Here is a 12,386-nt window from a genome sequence, read left to right as displayed (position 1 = left end):
TAAAAAAATAATAAATAGATTAACGGTTGTTTTTATTAGGAAACAATAATTATTTTGAAATACATATTGTTAAAACAATTACATGTTATTTAAATTTAAATTACAAACTTAAAACAGTACCTATCTATGTAGTTTTTTAACTGTTCTACAAAATATGTTTATTTCGAAATATTCACACTAAATAAATACTTCACCAATTATACATACCTACTCATTTCAAGTAGTTAATGGAGCAGCAACTTGCTGCAAAACTTTGTTAATATTACAGCAAAATAGACAGAAAGAAACCGAAAAGTTTTCGTTTTAGCGAGAAAACACATTACTGATAACTAAAATAATATGTTCGGCGGCGAACGTCAAGAGCTTTTACTTAAGAGTTTAGGACAAAACCAATCTTAAAACTTTTATATTTTATTTTTCTTCTCACACTCGTTATCATTGTGGGCGATTTATTACATCACGAGTAACAATGTGTCACTTTAAAATGGTTGCAATAAACCCGTGATCATTATTGTGTTTAATAATGTCTGTGCGCATAGTTATGTGCAATGTGTTTTAGACATAAGCTATATACGCTGTAATAAGAGATATCCATTTCAATTAAATTGCATTTTGAAGAAGAAAATAAACAGTGTTATAAAATATTTAGCATTATACTAAAATATATTAATCTGTTAGATGCAAGTATCAACATTCAATGGACGATAAAATGACTTTGGTACTTGGCATATTATAGGGTTTTTATAATGTTGTTTTATTGTTCTTATAATAAATATCATTATAACATAAATGTAAATAAATTGCCGATTTTAAACGCCGAAATAGTATACAATAGTCCTTTATATTAATGATACTAAATAAAATATTAATGTTTATTCATTTTAATGCATTCGATTGGCGAGATATTTGTTTTCAAATTTACAACCTTTAAGTTTTTATAGAAACATAATCATTATTTTTTAAATTGAATATATAAGGTGTACCAGGAATATAATAATATATGACAATTTTACATTAAAATTACATTTAAATGCGTCAGATTATTGAGGTATAGTCTACGTACAGTTTATACATAAATCATACAAATATTTAAAACAAATCATAAACTTGTGTTTATTTATGAATTGATTTATCTCTAGTATATTAATGTAAAATAATATTATTATACCTAATATTATTTTGTCTTACGCCGAGGAAAGCAATGTGAGGTCCTGTATCTTGTTTGTGTATTTTTTTTTTGTTTTTTCTCTCATCATACATTCCATTTTGAATTCCAGTCCGAAATTAATTAAATACGTTTCGGTTAATATTTAAAGCACGTGTTTGAAATATTTGACGATTATATTTTCCAATGCATTCCATAGCTTTACCGTGTGCGTGCAGAATTTCCAATTCAAATATACCAATAAACCACCTCGGGGTGTTCTTCCACTCGACGTTAAAAATGTTCGTCATTTTTGCAACAGTATACCGGAATACATTTAAATGGGGTTTTGTCGTTGTTCGATGAATATTCAAACACTATTACGTAATAATTTAAAATTCTTATGGTCAAAGTTGAAGCATTTCAATAGTCGAATACATCCTAATAGATCCGTATTTTGGCGGTCCGTATAATTTATACGTCTTGTCGGAAATAAACTTTTTAAAGTGTACGACGTTCCGACAACATTGTTGTTAACTTTTAGCAGCCCTGTTACCACGTAATCGAATTTGTTTCCTCGACTAGAATCCATTACCACGAAGTGAATGAGACTAAGAGAGTATAAAGGGGAAAAAGTTGAAACAATAAAAACATCTGGTCGGCTTCTGTGGTTCAGTGGTAATTAGATATTCAGGAAAGGAGACGTCGCGTAGCTTACACAATTTGTCGTTGGGTTTTCGTACTTAACTTTTCGGGTAGAATTACGCAGTGGACAAAAGCGTGGCAAAAGATATAGATGGATGAAAAGGAGGAGATTATTTAATTGCGGATCATAGCGTAGCTGGTATGGAGTTGTGTGGTTAAAAAGAAAACATAAGTAGTTTCTTAAACTCGGGCTCACAAATTACACCAATAAAATATTTTGTTTTGTTTTTTTTTATTATCGTTCATAAGTTCTGTCTGCAACTTAGAGGTATGTATTTATTAAAACAAAATCACAAAAAGACGATGATTTACGAATAATCATTATTTGTTTGGCTAGGTGGGGAGCGTTGTGGTTGGATGATTGATTGTGAAAAAAATTATTTAAAAAAAAAATACTCGACCAGATTTAAAAGACGTGTAGGATTACGAGAGAAAAATTACAACAAAAAGTTGAAATGCTCTAAAGGGTCGGCGGTACGTTAAAAAGAGTAGGAAAAAAGTAATAACGAAAAAGTTACGGACAAAGCGCAGTTGTTACGTGACAAATGGTCCTTAGGTATAAGTTTTGGGGAGGGAAAAAAGTCAACACTTGAGTAAAAATCCAATTGCTCTTTGGATTTTGAGAGCTATTTTGTTTAGGTTGGCTAATTTTGTACTTAAATTTAATATTTTCTATATTATGAAATATACGTCCATTTAAAACAAATCAAAATACGTAATGTGTTTAGACTAGTATTAAATATGTTTATACTTTTAACTGCCTTTCGGTTTACCAATAATTTTTAAACATATTATTGGAAATGGACGCAAATCTAATCTTTCTGTTATTAACGCTCTATTTTATAAGATTCGATTATGATGTCTAGAGAAATTTTATGAATTCAACTCATGTTAAGGCGTAAGAGTAACCATTAAAAGTTTGAAATCTCAGGGTGGACCATTAATATTACGAAAAAGCCATCATGAGAATATAGGTTGGATATTCGATAACATAATGTTAGATTTCCCACATCATTATATATTGTGTGAAAGTGTTCTTAATAGTAGACCGATACTAAGCTTTTTTTGTATTTATATATATATTATATATATTATATCAGTGATGAACTACACAATGACGGCTTAACATTATACAAAAATATTATATATCTTTATAATGTACACCCAATGACTACTCGAAAATCATTTATAACAATAGTCGTTAGTCGTTACATCATTTATTTATTTTTTATACTATAGTTATTATTGGCATGAAAATATTTTTGTTTTACACGAAATAATAATGTGCTATTTAAAGTTAAAATTTTAAGATTTAAAATTTTTTTTTAATATAATAATGCTCGTGGAATTTTTGTATATATATATATATATATATATATATATATATATTAAAATATTATATTATTGATCATAAATACAGACAAAATGTAACTATTATATTTTTATGATAATAGCGTGATTAGTTTTATAATTTAAAACTATCTTTACAAAAATAAATCTAATAATTACAAACCAACATAAACATAATATATTAGGTATATTTTAGTACATCAATAATTTATTCTGTTACAATAATATTGTAAAATGTATAATATTACCATACTGTATTACATATTATATCGTAAAGAAAGAACCATATTCATTCATTTTTATGAATTTTATACTATTTAAGTTTAATCATTGCAGTTAAATAAAAAATATTTTTCTAACAAATTAATAAAAAAAACATGCATATTATACACGTATGTAAGATATAATGTTTATGACAGTAATTATATGATTAGATTATACATTTTTATGGAAAATATTACTTGGTTTTATCATAATTCCACACTGGATAATTAATACCATATAATAAATATTTTAATATTATCAAGCATACAATAATACTAATCCTACTCATTTTAATTATTGTTAAACCTATTTTTAGTTATTGTAATTTATGGATTATTGTTTATTGATTTATTTTGTGTGCAATTTGTTAGATTAGTTTTATTAAACTTCAAGTTCTAAACGCAAACCTCTACAAATCATTCAGTGTGACATTTGGAATAATCCAGCACTATTTATTTGAAGGCCCAAAGAGATTACTCTGACTTAAAAGAGACCATTTAAATAGCCCCATACATAACTACCAATTTTTATTAAAATAATGTTTGAGGTTTAATTGTAATAAAAATAATACATTGTGGTCAACGAAGCTAAATTTACAGTTTATCTAGAATATTCAAAAATTATTTGAATTTCATCTGATCATTAAGGAATATTTTAAACACCTATCAAAAAATAATCTTTAATACGCAACTTAATATTAGGTAAACATCATGTAAAAATATTTAGTGTACGTTTTTATTTTAAGTACCAGGCATTTAACTAACATAAAATATCTACCACTTTATTTATATGGAAAACATTATAATTAATATTTTTTCATATTTCAGTATTAAAAAACCTATAACATATTGTTGTTTTCAATAATATCAATACTGTCGTCATAACATATACTATTTAATTTGTGTCTATTCAAATTATTTAACGCAAATAGGCAGTCTAATTATTATCTTATTCGTCAATAATATGGGTAATATATTAGTGTGTGACAAAAATATACATCGCGTTTAATTGGTGTAGATTGTATGATCATACGTATCATGTGTTACTGTATGTTCTGTGTAACATTGTTATATCGAGATAAAATACAAACGAAATGCAAACACGAGTTCAATCAATATGGGAGAAGAGCACATCTAGCAAGGACTATTCAATAAACTTAGATATAGTATTTTTTTATTCCAAACATTATACCTACTTGACAAGTATACATTAATAATAACGCTTTCAAAAAAGTAATTTCCATCGTGCTGGTCAACGATATTATGATCGATTAGGTTATGTATTACTTTTTTACGGTGACGAAAGGTACTTAAAATGTGCTGTTTCGAAATCGTGAAAAGCCATTTGACTGCTATTGCACAGTCACCCATGTACCATGTCTATGTATGTACAGGAATATATACACATAAACCGAAACCAATTGCCGCCGATGATATTTTTCAAAACGAAAAACCGATGTGTCGAAGCCTCTCGTTCATTGCGAATTGGCATCAGGTGTTCCCGTGCGTGGGATTTAGGTAGTGAAACTCTTTTGGCCTATATAACCGTTGAACGCTTAATATGGGTCGGTGAACGAGAGGGAGGAAAAATAAAAAACCTAAGCCGAAATCGAATTTCACGTAAACGATCGTGCGCTGCAGGTATAAAGGCTAGCCGTCGACTAATAATAAAAACGAAAAAATAGTAAGAAAAAGAGACGTCGAAAACTTCATGCTGTAAGAGAGATACGATAAAAAGTTTTATTAACGTCGATTATCCACGAAAAATAAGTAAAACCGTTGTCGGTACTCAAAACACTTAAAAGTGCTCATGAGTGGGTGTGTATATATACATAAAGGTACAGACTGTTTATCATACGCGAGCTAAAACGATTGTAACGGCGTAAAGTAAATCTTTCGTTAACGACATCACATTTTCATTCTTATAGTCTCACATTTTTCCTGCATAAGTTTCAGCCTTTCACCGATTTGCGCAACGTTTTCGTTATTTTTATTTTTTTTTTTTCGTACACTCCACGCCTTTCTACCAATCTCTATATATTCCAAGGCAAATCTGCGGCCATTTCCGGAGCTTTAAATTTCGTTATACGAAAAATTCGTCGCAGATGTTCGCCAGGCGTAAGTGCGTATAAAAGTTTTTTTTCCATTTTTTCCATTTCGCGCCTTGTTTCAATAAACTAATACCATTTGTTTTACATTATCGGCGATTCGGTCGCGTTTATTTTCATCGAAATATTCTTCGGGACGGCTGAAGTTTTACAATCGGAAGCTATTCATAACAACGGAAAAAATCTTATGATCAATAATTCAAAGTTAACAATAACTTTTGTAGATTTGCAGCTATTGCACATTTTTTTTACGCCAACTGCTTGTTTAAAGTACGCTATTATATTTCCGTTTTATATTATGTTACAGCTTACAAATAATAACCGATATAAATATCATATAGGTGTCTAATATATTATATATATATAACTCTGTTCATAGTCTGAACATGTGGATACTTCACAATATATTATTTCGCTAACTTACCGATTCTAAGATCACATTATATAATAAATAATATTATACGTGCCGTATATTTTCTAAAGTATTATATAAAGTTTTTTGTTTACTTCGTTATGCGTATGGTATAATTTATTTATACCATAGGTGTAAGTATAAATATAAATATTTTATATTTGTATTAAAATATGAAAAATGAATGAAACAATTAAAAAAAAATATATATTTACAATTTACGATTTAAATTTTATGTACGTGGAAAATGTATGTCCCGCCCGATGTCTCAAATATAAATAAATAACAATATTTTAATAATAATATATCGCCAGATTATCTAGTACATAAATCTGAATTTGAAGCATTAGGTATACCTTTTATAGGTAACTATCTGTTGTTGGAGTGAATTCCAATTCGTAACTCCGTATATAGTATAATATACTATATGCCTACATTAAAGTCTACTGCAGTACTTATTATAAAAATATGTGACACGAGAAAAACGCGATTTTTCATCAACAAACAAAAACAACCACGTAAAACTATGTACAATATAATATATGATATTATATTATACGATATCCATTATATATTTTATCGATGTGTATATAGATATGCAAATTGGCAACATGCGCGACTCAGACAAAAAGGGGTCTGCAGTGGCAGCGGCGGCGGTGGCTCACCCTCCGCAATTTCTTTTCTAGCGTTCAAATGAACGGTTTCATTTTATTTTATTTTATTTTTTTTTTTTCAAAATGTCACCTCGGGGCGGGCGCGTTCAATTTCTCACCTAATCGAATCGGTTTTTTAATACACACACACAGACGCGAAAGCGAGCGAGTGTAGGACGAGTGCGAGCACGTCACCGGATTGATTTATGCACGCACTGCGCAAAGGGAAATATCGTACGAGCCGCCGTAGGGCCACACGTCTAAGCACAGTATCGTGTGTGCGTATATTACACAGGGATTGACAATTATTAGATTCCGTCCAGATGTCGAGGCTTCACGGATGACGTCACGACGCGACGAGCACAACACTGTACACATTATGCTCGGCAACCCTTTCCAATTAAAATCTCGGTGATTGGTTTTATTATTCGGTTTTGACTTTGTGTGGAGATAGAAAGACGACGGACAAGTCGGGACCGGCTTGGGGGGGTATTACGAACGCGACTTTTTTCGTTATCGTTTTTTTTTCCTCTCCGCGTGCACCACTCGCTATTATATTATATTATGTGAGCGTATATTATAATATATATAAAACGCCCGCACTAGCTTAAATTAAATCACTCCGTCCCTAAAATATATTATAATACGGCTAGTGCGGCACATGTGACCCAAACTGTAATTACCAATCCCGTCTTCGGCTATACATGTAGCGGTTTAAAAACCCATTCGAACCTTTTCCGAACGTCTTCTGTTCATATGTACCCCACTTACACGGGACACACGGACGGAACGGTTAACGGTAGGTGGTATAATACCGTATACGCGTCAGAAAAGTAAATAATATTGTAGTCGCTATATTTTCATCCTCTTTAAGCTACAGCGAAAGTTCTATACGTATCTATGGAGTCTTATGGCAAACAAAAAAAAAAAACCGTATTATTCGTTGAAGAGATTTTTTTGAATATTAACCATATTATTATGGTATAATACAATATTTTGTTGTGGTTCTCAAAATTATTTCGACAGATAGAATTTTTATAGTATACCACATTATGCATTACTTTTTTAGCGTTATTAATCGTTTCTTTGTGGTTTAGAACAATCCCTCTACTTTTAACTTAAAAGAGTTAGCATCATAATTTATTACTAAAAAAAAAGAAGTATACTGTAAGATTAAATTTCAAATCAATTTTGATAATTTATATTGTTATGATACATTCTAACCGTATGCAATTTCCATAAAAATATTGTATTTTGTATAGGGTAAAAAACTTTTTCATTAGCACGTGACAGTGTTCATAAACATTTATAAATTCAATATATCAATAATTACATTTTTCATATGAAATTTATATAAAACTATAGAAACCGCTTAATTTATTAGAAATTATTTAGAAAAACAAACATAATATTAATTATGGTTTGGTAATTGTAAGTTAAATGATATGATTTTTAGCATAAAACTGTAAAACTATGTGCTATAATAGGAACTTAAATATTGTGAAACATGTAATTGAACTAATAAAATTGTTTAAGTTTTAATGAAGATAAACATTACTATAGTTTAGATTAAAATATTATATCCGTTCTTTTTATTTTAAAATTACATACAATATTATGTATTTAGTATTTTAAATAAATCCAGAATTCAAACTGAAACATGGCCCATAATAAATCTATTTAATTTGTTTGTTCATTTGTAAAGCATCCGTCTAATAATTGATAAATACATTTGATAATATAATATTGTATAATATTATCACAAATTTATGTAAACAGTAATTTGCATGATTTTGTTATGGTTGTACAACTATTAAGATGTGTTGTAGTTGTTCCGCATTGAAAATAAAAAATAAGCATACCTACATCTTTTATTGTTGTTTTTTTTCTAACATGGTATTTTTTGAAAAAAAAACTATAATTTTTCTAGGGAATTGTAAGTAATAAATAAATTGTATATATTACGATCAACGTTATTTAAACAGTTATTGTTTAATTATTTTATACTTAGCTGTTAATAATAATTATGTATTCATATATTTATTTATCATTTACCATAAATTATAGTTGTGATATTACATTATGTCATATAAAAATGTAAGATAAAATATGAAAAAAAACTTATGTTATCGTGAATTATTAAAAATAAAGAAGAAAACGTGTGCATAAAATATTGAAGTTAACAATTCTAGAATCTGTTTTTAAATAATTTAATTTGTCTTTGGTGTGTGATGTTTGTTTATATACACTTCCTGTTTTTTTACATTAAAAAACGTGGATTATGCATAAGATAATTTTATTTTACACTGCACCATTCATAAAGTCCCCGAAATCGATTTTTAACATCACTGTAATCTAAAGTTACTTGAAGTATTTGACCTAACTATGTTTAACTTTAATGTCTTACTAAGAAAAACAATAAGTATAAATTGTATTTTTGTGGCAATGACGACGGATTGTTTTCATATTATAATGTTGATAGCTATTTTAAAATGTAAGTATAAATTTGATAATATTATATAATATATAAAACTATTATATTCCATGTATATCTTTAATATAGATACCATATTAGCATATTTTATGTACTGATATATCTATATAAAACATAATGAATTTGATGATCACAATTTTCTAATATATTATATATGAGTAAACATATTATCTAATATAGTCTGTAATAAGTAATAACTAACAAGGTTAGTCTTTAGCTGATGTCTACTTTGATAACTATATAATTTTTTTTAAAAAAATACGGAGGGAAGGTAATTTATTTTTATATCTTATTCGCAGTTTTATAAATATCATATACCAATATTAAAGATTCGTAAGCCATATTAGGGCTAGCAATAACCCGATTCCGTTTCAATTCAATACTATCCAGAAAACTATTAAGAGATTTTCCGAGCACCTTACTATTCTCGCCAAAAACTATCTGAAAGTAAGTTGGGTGTGGCGTTTAAAAGTTAAGCTGCGATCCAAACACTAGCAAAGTAGGATAGATACTGATAGTATAAAAAGTTGTGGTATGGGGATATGCAGGTTTATCCCCACGGTTGATCTGATTGTTATTAGTTAGTGAGTTATACGGAAATTGTCTTTGTTAGAAAAATCAAAGATGACAGATGACATGACAACCACTATAGCGTGAATATAAACTTATAAATATTCAACAACAGCTTATCGACGAATGTGAAAGAATTCAAATTAAGATAGTATCAAGATTTTATGCTCATTAAGCTCATTATAATTATTTTAAGATTACAAAATATTATATTATTACGAAACTAAAAGTAGCAAATAATTACAAACTAAATAATGCATTAATAAATTATTAGTTCAAGACAAATTAATTTTAACAATAGAGTAAGTAAGCAAGTAAGTATTAAACATTTTAAACTACGTAAACCCTATAGGTCTTCAAAATGGAAAAATGAATATTATATAAATAAATCATCGTTATTTTTGTAACGTTACCATAAAATAATATTTTTTTATCTCTTTTAAAATAAAAATATGTATATTACTACACAGTTTAATAAAATTAGACATGGATTTATTAAAAATTAAATTAATTTAATACTTCTGGCCACTTTTTTATATTATGAATATAGTGTATACATATTATTTTTATATAGTTACTTTCTAAATACTATTGAATAGTATAATATTATTTATTAATTAATATTTAATGTTGTATATTGTTTATGAATTATTGACCTTGTTTTAAGTATATTAATTATTAGAATTTATAATAAATAATACTAATAAGCCTAATAAGAGCGTAGATATATAAATATATATATATGGTTCTAATTGGATGTTAGAAACATCAAATAAACCTAATTGATACATGTAGCAGTTAAAGTTTATTAACTTTATTTTATTTTACCTTTAACGTTAGTAGAACTTATTTTTTAATTATTGATTGTGATATTTTGTTCATGATAATAAATCAATTTCAGTACCATTGGTAATATAATGGTTATTTTTATTTTTAAATACAAATAAATTTGTTAATATACTATCAAAAACTACAGTAATTTTTCGTGGTATTTCAATTTTACAGAATACAAACAACCCCCTCAATAAATAACATTTATAAAAAAAAAAAAATACTTAATATTTCAATTTATGAGAATTTATTAATAACTTAAAATAAACAATTATATATACAAAATGCCTACTGTATATTGAGAATGGTATGTAACCGTTAATCTGTATAAAATGTTCGTTCATAGGTAGGTACTGAACAAAAATAAAAAACAAATGGATAGGTGTATTAACAGATTAAACTAAAGAATACCTAACATAATCAACGCATATTTCAAGTATATTATTATGTTAGTACTTAAAACTATGTTGCAACAAGTAAGTTTATACTGTAAGTATATTATTATGAAAGTATAAGCATGATTGTAACATAAAACATTTGTGTGAAATATTCTAGTTTAACAACAACGGATAATTTTATCGTTATTGGCACTGTAATAAATTAGGAAATAAACGACCTCAAACTGATGCACTAAACTGTTCTACAATATCATAGGTACAAAATAAATAGTATTGATTGTGTACCACGCGAAATAAATTAAATGCTAAACAAATTTAATTAATTTATAATTTAGTGTATGTTCTTCAATCACACAATTGTCAAAATACAACAGATAATATAATATTTATTTTTGTTCATATTTATTTTAATTTAGTACCTATATTAATTGTTTAATTTACTTGTATATTGTTATTGGAGACAATAATTAAACAAAAAATGTATGGTCAATAATCATCAAATGAATTTATTTACAATATTTACATGCATATAAGTAATAATACTTGTCTTTAGGTAAATACTATTTAAGCATTGTATATAGCTACACGTAATAATTATAATCTCTAGAATAGAGATAATTCGGTGATTTACCGCCTTTGTTAAAGTATTCTTGATTATCGGTAGTTGTCTAGATAAATTTAGTCCACTCACGCAGTTTCCAATCAAAAGTTCTTGGTAGATAACCGAAAAAGTATTTACCCAATAATATTGTCCTTTCGTATCAATGGATAAACTAAACTTTAAAATAGTATTCAAAGAAGAAGACTATTTTTAGAAAGTTTAATTTTACTCTGCAGAAGTTGTTACTTGTTACTGTTAACGATGTTATTTTGAAAATCAAAATTAGTTTTCAGTGGTTTATGTTGTAAGTATCGAGTTATCGATGATATTAATTACTAACAACATTATAACATTGTAATAATAAAAAAATATCTATTCTGTTCAGAATGATCATGATTTGTTTTACCTCGTTCAGAAAATTAATAAAATTTAGTTTGTTTATGTTCTTTGAATTTATTAAAATACTGAAAATCTATATACACCAAAACAAATTATCTAACCTTTTTTTTATATTAATTTATTCAAAAGTTAGGTTTATAATAAGTAGTATGTTTTGAGCTATTTTAAAAGTCTTTTATTTAATTTTATTTGTATTTAAGTAAAAACAAATAGATATTTATGAATAAATATTCTTGCAACATTAATTAATTCTCTAATAATATTATTGTTTTGTAGCGCCTTAGTGATTAATAAATGTATAATCAAACAGTATTATAATGTTATATAATACCAAATACCAAAGCTTTCTCTAGGGATTATAGAGATTTATCATATAAATGTATTATATATTTTAATTTTAGTTTCACATGGTTATTTAATAGGAATTTGGAGCTAGAGTATAATGAAATGGCACAGAT

The sequence above is a fragment of the Aphis gossypii genome, chromosome 1 (assembly GCF_020184175.1).
Source record: "Aphis gossypii isolate Hap1 chromosome 1, ASM2018417v2, whole genome shotgun sequence".
NCBI lineage: Eukaryota > Metazoa > Arthropoda > Insecta > Hemiptera > Aphididae > Aphis > Aphis gossypii.
Note: the sequence above shows the minus strand (reverse complement) of the source record.